The following is a 12,685-nucleotide window of genomic DNA, read 5'->3' as shown; positions in this document are numbered from 1 at the left end:
GTATTTCTAAAATTGATGGAAAGCTTCTTTCTGGATGATCAGCAGCAGCAGCAACCGGGCTATACCCACAGCACGGCGAAGGTCTCTCCCATATTACTCCAATTAGCCAGGTCCGTGCTAGTTGCAACCACTTGACCTCTGCAAATTTAACCTCATTGGCCCACCTAACTTTCTACCACCCCCTGTCACGCTTTCCTTCCCTTGTGATGCAATTTGTTACCATCAGCGGCCATCGCTTCTTCTCTCTTCGCACTACTTGCTCTGCCCATGCCCATTTCTTCTCTTGATTTACACTAGAATGTCATTAATACGATTTATTTTTCTGACCCACTCTGCGCGCTTCCTATCTATAAACGTTACACCTACCATTTTTCGTTCCATAGCCCTCTGCGTTGCCCTCAACTTAATTAGAACCCTTTTCGTTAGCCTCCACGTTTCAGCCCCTAGGTGGATACATCATCATCATCATCAGCAGCAGCAGCAGCATGACTCTACCCACTGCAGGGCGAAGGCCTCTCCCATATTTCTCCACTTAACCTGGTTCTGTGCTAGCTGCATCCACTTGACCCCTGTGAACTTCTAAACCTCATCCACCCACCTAACTTTCTGCCGCCCCCTGCTACGCTTTCCTTCCCTTGGAATCCAGTTTGTTACCCTAAGCGACCATCGGGTATCCTCTCTTCGCGCTATATGTGCTGTCCATGCCCATTTATTCTTCTTGACTTTCACTAGAATGTCATTAACTTGAGTTATTTCCCTGACCCACTCTGCACGCTTCCTATCTCTTAACGATACCGCTACCATTTTTCGTTCCAAAACCCTCTGCGTTGTCCTCAACTCAAGTAGAATTCTCTTCGTTAGCCTCCACGTTTCAGCCCCATAGGTGAGTACAGGTAAGGTGCCACTATTTTATACTTTCCTCTTGAGCGATACCGGTAAACTGCTAGTCATAATCTGCGAGTGCTTGCCAAATGTGTTCCATCCAAATTTTATTCTGATTGTTATTTCCTTTTCATGGTCTGGTTACTACCTGTCCTAAGTAGACATATTCGCCTACTACTTTCAGTGCTTCGCTACCCAACCTAAACTGCTGTTCCTTTCCGAGGCTGTTGAACATTCAGCACCAACGCGTCCTTCTCGATTTGAGGGTATTTCTGCTCTGTCTTTGTGAGCGATCTTGAGGCACAAACAACTGGTCTTCGTTCCCCGGATGGTTGGACCTGCAATAATACGGCACCAAGATCAAATGACGAAGCTTCTATTGACACTATCGTCTCGTAAAGGAGGTGGTACCTTTCGAGGCACTTGTCCCAGCTGATGGTTTCCTTGATCTTTTAGAATGCTTGTTCTTGTTGTGGCCCCCAAGATCAGTCACTGTATTTGCACAGAAGGCTCCGCAGAGGTGCACTCATCGACGCAGCATCTGGAAGGACCCTAGCAAGATGGTGCATCATTCCCAGAAGAGAACGCACCTCTGATACGTTCCGCGGCCTCGGAAATTATTTGATGGCCTGCGCTTTTCCAGGATACGGCCGCACGCTGCCAGGGCCAAAAATCATGCCAAGGAAAGATACTTAATAGACCGAAAAACAGCATTTCTCCCCGTTTGGCGTCACGCCTTTCCGCTGTAGTCTCTCGAGCACCTTATGCAGGCGAGAGTCGAGCTCTTCCTGATTTGCGTCGTACACCAAAATGTCATCCATGTACTTTAAACTGCGATCTAATCCTTGCAAAACTTGCGTGAACGTCCTCTGAAAAATTCTAGCGCATACCGAAAGGCAGTCTACTGGCGTTATGAAAGTGGTTTGGCACGACTGTGCAAGTTGGATTTGTAAAATCCTGAGGCAGCATCCAATTTTGAGAACACTGAGGTTTCTTGGAAGCTTCCTATTATCTGCTCTGCAGTTGGAGGCGCTCTCTTCATACGAACTTGTTTAGTTTAAAGAAGTCGACGCAAATCTTGACTGCTCCGGATGGCTTCAGAACGGGCACAATTGGATCACACCATTCTGTCCGATCCTCGACCTTTCTAATCATGCCTTTTCAATCTTGTCAAGTTCCTCCTTAACCGCTTGATTCATTGGGGTGGAAATCCTGCGTGGGGTTGACACTGCACAACCAGCCGTATCGTGTGCTCTCCTGCTAGATCCAATTCTATAAAAACAGCCCTGGGTACTTTTTCACGACCTCGCCGGAAGTTTCTTGTTCGCCTAAAAATTGAACTACTCTGAGGTCTTTAATTGCAGGCAGGCCTAGTAAAGGCATGCGCACATTTTTCAGGACGTACATACACAGTTCGCTTGCAGCGACTGTCTTTCCTTCCTATTTCGGCTTGAAACTTTCCACACGTGCCAATGATGGCATCCTTCGGTCCTGTGCGGTTTTCTCCTTTATCAAGATAATTCGGTATACCATGGAACCGTGACTTCTGCTCCAGTGTCAACTTTCATTTTTACTTCATGGCCATTTACCTGTACCATCACGAAGTGTGCAGACCGCTTGCTTTGTAGCGGCGTAACTGTGCCAAGGAATGGGCCCTCGTTATCAGGCGCAGTTACCCCGTCGAGCTTCTTTTCTCGGTTCTTAATGCGACAAGCATTTTCAAAATGCCCCAGCTACAGGCAGTTGAAGCATTTCTGCTGTTTCGCTGGGCAACTTGTTAGCGGGTATGGCGAATCTCGGCAGTAAGTGCAACGTTTTTCTGAAGCGGGCTTCCTACTGCGCGCAAGTGTGACGTTCCCTTCTCTCTTCTGTTATGTTTTCCTGCCCTTCTTTACCGCAGCCACATATGCTTCGGCACTCGTACATTCACGTCAAGTCTAATTGGTGCTGCATTACCGTCTCGCTTATTCGGGCCATTGTTAGCTTGGGATCCATTTGAAGCTCTTCCGACAGCGCTTCGTCTGAAGCCGACTACCCTTATTAAGCCGTCCTTTGAAGTCACATCGCTCTGCTCACTTGTGCAGCTCGGGTGCAAACTCATCCACAGTTTCCCCTGCCTGTTGCCGACGTCGATTACTTTCATACATGGTATTTTTCGTGTGCACAAAATAGGCTTCAAACTTTGACTTTATGGCTCTGAAGTTCAAGTCATCGTCTTTTACAGCTAGCGACCGAAGAATCACTATTGCTTTCCGGACCATGCTGTAAAGGAGCGTTCTTAGTTGAATTTCCTCGGTTTTTTCGAAGAGACCAGTCCTCGAATTCCCCGATTCAAGAGGGCCAGTCTGCGGCGTTGTGGAAATAAAATGGCTGCGGTGGCTTTATCCCTGCCATGGCGATCAGGTGCTCGCTACTGCCGTGACTTCCGTGAAGACTTGCATCACTTGCAAGCTACTGATTCGCTCTGTGGTTGTTGATCCACGCCTGACGGTCTATCGCGGGAGCGACCATCCTACTTCTGACACCATATCAGACTCGCATCGTTGGGCGGTGATAAGGCAATCGCCTTGTTTACTAGGACGATGTTAAATGTATACAGAAGCGCTGATCACATGACTTGTGTGATAGTGCTGGATGCTGGACGATAGAAGCATGCTTGTTCTTATCTGCAGACTGGCGTTACATATTCCACTCGGTCCACTATCCCACCTAGCTTTCTTTCAGCCCCTATAAAAGGGAACGTGTTGCTAGTTCAAGTTTGAAAATTGGCACTCAACCTACAGAGCTTAATAAAGCATGTTTCCGAGCTAGTTAGTCTAACATCTTTCAAAAACTGGGAAAAGACCCTGGCGCAAAAAAAATTAACGCACACAAAAGAGAGACAAAGAGACAACGGACAGGCGCAAACTTCCAACTGTTTATTTCATAATACAGGCACATGCATTTATAGCTTCAAGCTACGCCCACTTAACAAAACGTGCATTATCAAAGTCGTGGCTTATCGCCGCACACTACATTTGCAAAAAAACCATACTCAGCCGCATACAAATTCACTGACGTTTCACTGACGCACAATGCTGCCTTTTTCTTTATATGAAAGGCTTCGAATAGTAGCCTGGCCTCTTTGTTCTTGCTCCCGCCTAGTGTTAATTTTTTGCGCAGGGTCCTTTCCCAGTTTTTAAAACAACCTATAGAGGTCTATATATTTCCACCTGCTCGCTTTCAGGATCCCGCAATAAACACAAATGGGTCAGGAGAGACCTTTAATGAATGGTCCTCGTATAGCGTAACTAGAAATTGATGACGCCATTAAAGTCACGTGATAAAGATGACATGCAAAAGCGATCTAGTATTTCGTAACTGGGCAAAAACAACAGCAAGGAGGTAAAACTGCGCGATTTCCTATCACATACGAACGTTGTGAACATTCTCTGTCATTTTCTGACGAAGTGTATAAAAGCGGCACTAGGCGCTTGCATGGCTGCCTGCAGATGAGCCGGCGCTTCATGTGCACACGGTTGTGGAAAGGCCGGCGCCTTTCGGCAAAGAAGTACGGATTCTTACTTTTGTATTTCCCGGTTCTTGAGCTAGCAAAAAGAAAATCTAGTTGGTAACATGTTTTATGTGTGCTCTCGAAAGGGCAAAAGTTTACCATCGTTTTTATTTGCCTCAGGGCTTGCTCACACGCATAATTTGAAGACGAGTTTCGACGCTTGTTTTACTAACGTGTCAGTAAACATTGTATAATGATGTTCCTACTTTTCAGTGACCAGTACTAACAGTCAATTAGTTCTCTATAAACCTGTTATTCATGCTCCCGCCATTACCCCTATATATGTAATCGCCCCCCCCCTCCCCCCTTATACAATACTCCGTCCTTGGAGCCTGTAAGGTGATATGAATAAATGAACATACTGTGACCGCTTTGTGCCTTTTCGGGTCCTGTAAAACAAGCGTCGAAAATCGTCTTCACATTATGCGTGTGAGCAAGCCCTGGGGCATTAGAAAAACGTGAACACGGTCTCTCTTGTAGTTCCAAAGATTAGGGAAGTCAAGAATTAAGCAAAATCCCCGATCTCTCTGTCCCTGCCGTTCAGAAAAAGAACACAAAGAAGGGTGCAGTCTTCCCGTAGACACTGAACTACTGACGCATGTGCACACAACAACGATGGGCACACTGCATGCTGGTTAGGGAGCGAATAAAAGATAGGACCGCGGCTACCCTTCATAGCCACTCACATGGAGGGGGCCCGCCTAACTCACTTTGACGACAGACGTCTTAGGCAACAACTCTAACAATGTCTGCGGAACTAAATGCTGCCGCCCACGACTACCCACTCGTTTCAGCCGCGTGTCGACTATACGGAATTCCACCGGCGCCGCAGGGCGTGTCTTTGGCGCGATGTAGGACGCATGTCACAAAACTGCGGGGGAGTTTGTTCACTGACGCAGTGCTGCAACCCAAAATCAACGACCTGTCTGACGTTACTGATGAGCAGTTCCTAACGCTATGCGTCATTCACTAGACGCCGAGGCCTGTCATTCTTGCGGCAGAGTTTGTGAGACGAACAGCGAAGGCGTGCCTGGCAACTTATGGTGCAGTTCACTAAGGAAACCCTTTCATCTTCGTTGTTTCATGCCCTGTACAGCCTCTCGTTCAGTTATTGAATCGGGTGCAAAATTCTGAGCTGCAGGAGGCGGTACTATAATACGCAAAAGTTTGTAGTAATGTAGAACTGCATTGTTGCGTCATTTGCCGTCACAAAGCGTCGAGGCTGGCATCCGCGCCTGCGTGTTCGGGCATATTTAATCGTTCGCATCATCGTCATGTTCTTCCAACACTCACGGCAGCCGCTGACACCCGTGTGATTGTAGCGCGTCTGTTTCGCCTGCTGCGATGGACCGGGAGCGCCTATTGTGCAGCGCGCATTGTTGCATAGGTAAGTGTTACTTTCTAGCGCTGTTGTTTTTCGAATATACAACCCTTTCTTCAGTATCTCTCCTTTTTCACATTTTCAAAAGTCTTGCTGCACATTATCCTCAAAACCCGAACTCATTGCGTTAAATGACATTTCGCGTCTGGCGCAACTGTGGAGGCAGGTATTCTGCAGCTAAAAATTATAAGGCAAATTAGAGCAGTGGCGGTGGCAATGTTGTGAGGCCGCAACGCGAAAAGAAGCCGTGTGCCACGTGGTAATAGAAAATGGCAATAAATAATTGGTTTCGTTTATTAGGATCGACGCCCCAAAGCAACTCAGGCTATGAGAGATTAGAGGGCTCGAAAATTTATACCACCTGGGTTTTTTTTCCCACGCACTGATATCGCGCAGTACACGGGCGCTTTGTCTTCCGCCTCCTCGAAAAGTGGCCGCCGCGGCCGGCATCCTTGGGCGCAGTAGTCCAGCTATAGTGCCTAGAATATAGTCGAGCGCCCTATCCACTCCACCACTGAGGCAGCGGTGATAAATAGATAAATAAATGGCGCATATCAATACTTACCATTTCCACCAACCTTCACAAAGCTCGTGTGAGCTGGCGCTTGTCTCGGGAGTCCAGAGCGTCGCCCCACCTGGGGGCCACACCAGGCCGACATGCCTTAATGGTCATACTCTTTTCTCAATAAAAGCTGTTTCTCTTTCTATCTCTTCACAAAACTTGAGCGAACCTCCGAAATGGTGCGACCAAATTAAATGTTCCAGTCCGTATTATTGTTTCCTCGAGACGGTGCAAAACAGCACTTGTTGTGGAAAGCGGTGCACGTGCTAGAGCTGAGTTGAAATAAAGTTAAAATAAATTTGTCGCCCTCCCACCCTCTCTCCTTGAATATAGCATATATTCCGGCAACTTTGCGCGCCGTGCAAAATCCTCACGCGATTTCCGTCGCTCATCTCACTAGCAAAAGCAGACGCGCGAGCAATGATCACGCGTTTTAAAAAATTGGCGACGATCGGTACTTCCTAATGCGAATTTGAGCGCAGCTCATCAGCTGTTCCAGCTTTTTGATGGATTGAGGCAAAGAATTCGAGCCAGACCTGTATGCAAAATTACAGACAACTGGTTACGAGAAACAACGACGACGGCGACGACGCGAAACCCAGGAACGGGCGCCAAAGAGCTTAGTGCTGAAACGATGCCATTCGAGGCATTTTTTGAAGAGGTTTTTTTTTTTTTTTTTTTTTTTTTTTACTGTGGTGAACAAGCTGTATATACGCCAACTACATCAAAATATAATGTTTTTCTCTGTGAGTGTGTGGATTCTCGGTTACTGCACATGTTACCCTGCAGTTCGATGGGGGCGCTCGCATTGGCTATTCACCTCCTTCCCCGGACCCCCACCCACAAACTCCTGGCATTAGCCTCCTATAACACTGTAACGGAGCTCGTGGAAGCTCATCTCATCTCTCAGTACGAGCGCCTCACCCACACCCCATGGGACGTTACATACTCGACAAGGTGAGAATAGGCTTCGAAGCGACCGTCGCTGACAAGGCCCAGCTTCATAATCGCATCCAAAGTAACCTCATTGTTACCCCTCTCCCTAAAAACATGCACCCAGTATATCATATCGCCCGCCGCAAGAAAAGGGCAAAGTACCTGCAAACAAAAAATATTCAACATATCGGACAGCAGTCTATGTCGACGCAGCCGAATACTCCGACCGCGATGCTTTTTCGCTCGTGGTAGTAAACCACTGTGGACGGCCGTTGGTTGCGTGCTCGATACCCGTCAGATCTAAAGAGGCCGACGAGGCGGCCGCAGCATTGGCGATGGCCTCTACCTCTGCCGAGACCATCTTCAGTGATTCCAAATCTGCAATTCGTAACTTCGGCAAAGGTCGGGTCTCCCCCGTCGTCCCCTCTTCCGTTCCTCCATTTTCAATCTCCGCCAGATTCAATTTATCTGGCGCACTCGTCCCATCCAGGGAACAAGCCGACCCACAATTACGCCCGAGGATTCGTCAACAGGGCTGTGGAGTCACCCGTTCTGCAGAAGGCAAGAGATCGTAAGGATACGTTTCAGCACATCACCATGCACTACCTCTTAGGTGGACTTATCTATTCCCTCGCCCATAATGCTCTTGCGAACCCAACCCCAAGAGGTTGCATGGAGGCAACTCCGAACGAACACTTTCGCGAACCCTGCGATATATGCTCGCATATATCCTGGGGTCTACTCATCCTGTATGCTATGCAGCCAAAACGCCACTCTCTCATACACACTCTGGGCTCGCCCTCGAAACCCCCCTCCTGCAGGTTTGCAGCACTCTTGAACCAAGACCAGTGGGAGGCCGCGTTGCTCAGCTCCGACTCGGACACACAGATCCGGTTCGTGACAAAAGCCTTAGAAGTCGCCTAGCGCCATGAGCTCATGGCCACTACTTGATGGGACTATAACCCCATAACATTTTACTACTTACTATCGACGAAAATAAACTTTATCCTCCTCCTCATGAATTTTCTTCAGTGTGTACCATGTGTGGTCACGTACGTCCTAATAATAATAATAATAAACCAAACCAAACCAATAATTGGTCCACAGGAAGGGAAAGGCGCTGTATCTGTCACACTTGCTCTGTGGACATCTGAACCGCGCCGTAAGGGAAGGGAAGAGGGTGGGAGTGGAAGTGGACAGAGAGAAAGAGGAGCCGTAGTGGTAGTCTACGGAGTAATTTCGACCACCTGGGGACCTTTAACGTGCGCTGAAATCGCACAGCGGCGGGGGCTAGCCAGCCACTGATTTTTATCTGTTGTAGGCCGTCATTGCACCCGCCACCGCTTCGGTGGTGATGGACGACGGCTGTTGTTGCGGAACGCGTCTTTCTCTCCCTCTTCTTTTCTTTCTTGTCTATTTTCTCTTCTGTCCTCAGGTGAGACAGTTACAGCGCCTTTCCCTTCTTATAAATAAATCAGTTTATCTTCTGTCCACACGAGGCAGCGGAGGTGGCTCAGCTACAGAGCCAGTAGCAGGCCCGTGCATTTTCGTTTCTTACTTCCTACAGCCACAACAACAGCATTGCACAGCACACGGACGCCACTTTGTTTCGCCTCCATCGAAACGCAGCCGCCGTGGTCGGGTTCCAACCCGGGAACTCCGGCACAGTAGTCGGGCGTCTTACCATTGCACCTCCCCGGCGAGGCACACGTACCTCTTCCACTTGAGCTCTGAAGCGTGCCTTTCATAATTGGTTCACAGGAATGGAAAGACGCACTATCTGTCACACTTGTTTCTGTAGACACCCGAATCGCGCCATAAGGGAAGGAAGGTGGGAGTGAAAGTCTACTCGAGCTCTGAAGCCTGCCTTTCACAACTGGGGAGGAGGAGGGTGGCTGCTCCTGGTCCTGATGGGGCTGGGACAGGTATGTCACCACGCTAGCCTGCCACCGAATGTTTATCTGTTGTAGGCCATCATTGGACCCGCCACCGCTGTGGTGGTGGATGACAGCTGTTGCGGCACACGTCTTTCTCTTCCTCTTCTTTTTGTTTCTTCTCTATTTTCACTTCTGTTGATGTGGCTGTAGGAAGACGCCCCGACAGTGTGGTGCAGTGGTAAGACGCCCGACTACTGTGCCGGAGTGCCCGGGTTCAAACCCGACCTCGGCGGCTGCGTTTCGATGAAGGCGACACGAAGAGGCGTCCGTGTGCTATGCGATTTCAGCGCACGTTAAAGATCTTCAGCTGGTCGAAATTTCTCTGTAATCCTCCACTACGGCTCCTATTTCTCTCTTTCCACTTTCACTCCCACCTTCCTCTCTTCCCTTACGGCGCGGTTGAGGTGTCCACGGAAGACAAGTGAGACAGTTGCCGCTCCTTTCCCTTCCTATAAATCAATCAATCAATCCTGTTCGCACGAGGCAGCGGAGGTGGCTCAGCTACAGAGACAGTAGCAGGCCCATGCATTTTAGTTTCCTTCTTCCTACACCTGATTGATTGATTTATAGGAAGAGAAAGGCGTAGTGACTGCACCTCAACCTCGCCGTAAGGGAAGGGAGGAAGATGGGAGTAAAAGTGGAAAGAGAGAAAAAGGAGCCGTAATGGAGGGTTGTGGAGTAATGCAGCGGTGGCGCGGTGGCGTAGCGGTAGAACATCCGCCTCGCATGTAAGAGGACCGGGGCTTAAAGCCCGGTACCACGCAATTCTCCACCGAATTAAAAAAAAAACAGCATGTCGATGGAATTTCAAAAACAGGCTGGGGCGCGACCTGATGGCGGTGAACACCTCCGGCAACGCCCTCCCTCACCAGAACAGGAGTTGGCCGCCCTGGTGCAGTAATTGGCCGCAACCTCTCATTATTAGTTCCATAAAACCCCGGCCCTCAGTCACCAGCGGCTGCGGAACAACTGACCACGGCGGCGGTCAGACCTGTGACGCAGCAGGGGGTGCTAAGAATTCCTGGCTCCGCTGGACAGGCCGCCATTGGAAACTAACCCTAGCAACGCTTAACGCTAGAACCCTAGCTAGTGAAGCTAGTTTAGCAGTGCTGTTAGAGGAACTAGAAGGTATGAATTGGGATGTCATAGGGCTTAGTGAGGTTAGGAGGCCGAATGAGGCATATACTGTACTGAAGGATGGGCATGTACTGTGTTATCGAAGTTTACCGGAGAGAAGACAACTAGGAGTAGGTTTCCTTGTAAAAAAGTATATAGCGGGTAATATCGATGAATTCTATAGTAATAATGACAGGGTGGCAGGCATCGTAATTAGGCCTAATAAGCGGCATAAACTGATGTAGCAAGGTTGAAAGTTGGACGAGTTGAATCTGGTTCACTTTGTAGGTAGCGCGAAAAAAACGAGGACCAAGAGTAGTAGGAGGACACAGCACGAAGCGCTCGTGTTGTGTCTCCACTCTTGGTCCTCGTTTTTTCGCGCTACCTACAAAATAAACCGAAGGTTTTACAGGCCTATGCGCCTACATCTAGTTATAATGACCAGGCAGTTGAAAGCTTCTACGAAGATGTAGAATCGGCTTACTATGGTTGTTGCATTAGTAAAAGCGATGGCCGCAGCGAAGGCGGCCTCCTCTGCCACTAGGGGTCTGGATGTGGAAACAGTCTCTGCCACAACGAGTCTCGCTGGGTTAGTGTTGGGCTGTGTGACTCCACATATCGAATATTTGTTAGGGTCTTCCAAGTCTTCTGCGGCGTCGACGTAGATGACATCCTGTAGCCGGCTCAGGGTTTTGTGCAGGCTCTTAGCTCGTGCTTTTCTTCGGCCTTGATGGGCGTGGGGGTTCATGTTCCGAGGAGGAGGTTTGATGGTGATCCTCTTTCGGATATCGCGTGGAATAGTTTGAGGGAGGTCTTGTAGGGGTTCGCCCTCAATACCTAATCTTTCAAGTATTGTCCTACCAGCGGGCGTGCTGGATAGGCGCCTTATTTGGGCAGTTCGTTGTGCTTCTTTTAGTTCCTTGTAGGTATTGTGGACCCTGAGTTTGAGAAGCTCTTCGTTGGGAGTCGAGCGAACCAGGCCCATTGCTGCTTTGTAAGCCATTCTAATGATGGCGTCGATTCTCTCAACTTCGTTTCTTTGGAGTTTTAAGTACGGGAGGGAGTATGTAATCCTGCTCATGATGAAGGCTTCTATGAGTTTGACGAAGTCGTGTTCTTTCATGCCTCGTTTTCTATTAGTGATTCTTCGTATTAGTCTGGCTGTTTGGTGAACCGCCAATTTCAGTTTGTTGATTGCTGGCGCGTTTCCAGAGTTTGTTTGTAGCCTAAGCCCCAGTATCTTGATCTCCTGAACCTCTGTTACTTCCACACTCAGTATAATGACTGTCGTCAAAGGCGCATTTATTTTGCCTTTATGAAACACTATAAGCTCCGATTTTTCAGGGGAGCATTCTAGGCCCGCTCTCCTGGCCTCTTCATCGATGACATCTGCAGCTGCTTGAAGAGCGGCCTCGATTTCTCCATGAGAGCCCTTAGTTGCCCACGCCGTAATATCGTCCGCGTAGAGGCTGTGCTGTACTCTTGATTTTTTGACGAGTCTATCCGGGATCTTGATTAATGCCAGATTAAAGTGGAACGATAAGAGAACAGCCGCCTGAGGGGTGCCTCTGTTTCCCAGCTTTATCAAGTTGGATTTCAAATTGCCCACGTGCAGTTCCACCGAACGCTCACTCAGAAAGGCCTTGATGTAGTTGTAAGCCTTTCGTCCAGGGTTAATTTCGTTTAGGTGCTCTAGTATAGTATAATGGGAGACATTGTCAAATGCTTTCTTTAGGTCGATAGCCAGGATAGCCTGCATATTTACCTTTTTAGATCTGTTAATGATGTCATGTGACAGTCGAAGCATGACATCCTGTGTAGAAAGTCCCCTCCTGAAGCCCACCATGGTGTGTGGTAGAAGCGAGTATTATTCGGCATAGTCCTGCAGTCTATAAAGCACAACATGCTCCTTTAGCTTACCTAAGCACGAGGTAAGCGAGATTGGCCTTAGGTTATCGAGGTTTATCATCTTGTTAGGTTTTGGAATAAAAATCATCTTGGCGTGCTTCCAGGATTGGGGTATGCTACCACTCTCCCAGCATTCCTTCAAGTAATCCGTGAACGCTGTGACCGACTTTAGATCTAGGTTCCGCAGCATCTTTTTATTGATTTTATCTGGTCCAGGCGCAGATTTTGTCTTCAGACAGTGCGGCCCAGATCTCTGCGTCCGAGAAAGGCTCGTCAAGATTTGGGTTGTCGCGTCCCGTGTAGTCCGGGGACAAATCTCCATCTTTGCTGGAGTTTACATATTTGTCTTGTAGTGACGATAACAATTGTTCACCGCTTCCGGGATATGCATAAATGATCTGGTCTATTGC

Source organism: Amblyomma maculatum, chromosome 9, assembly GCF_055883805.1.
Source record: "Amblyomma maculatum isolate TAMU_Amacu chromosome 9, ASM5588380v1, whole genome shotgun sequence".
NCBI classification, from domain to species: Eukaryota; Metazoa; Arthropoda; class Arachnida; order Ixodida; family Ixodidae; genus Amblyomma; species Amblyomma maculatum.
This window is presented reverse-complemented; position numbering follows the sequence as displayed.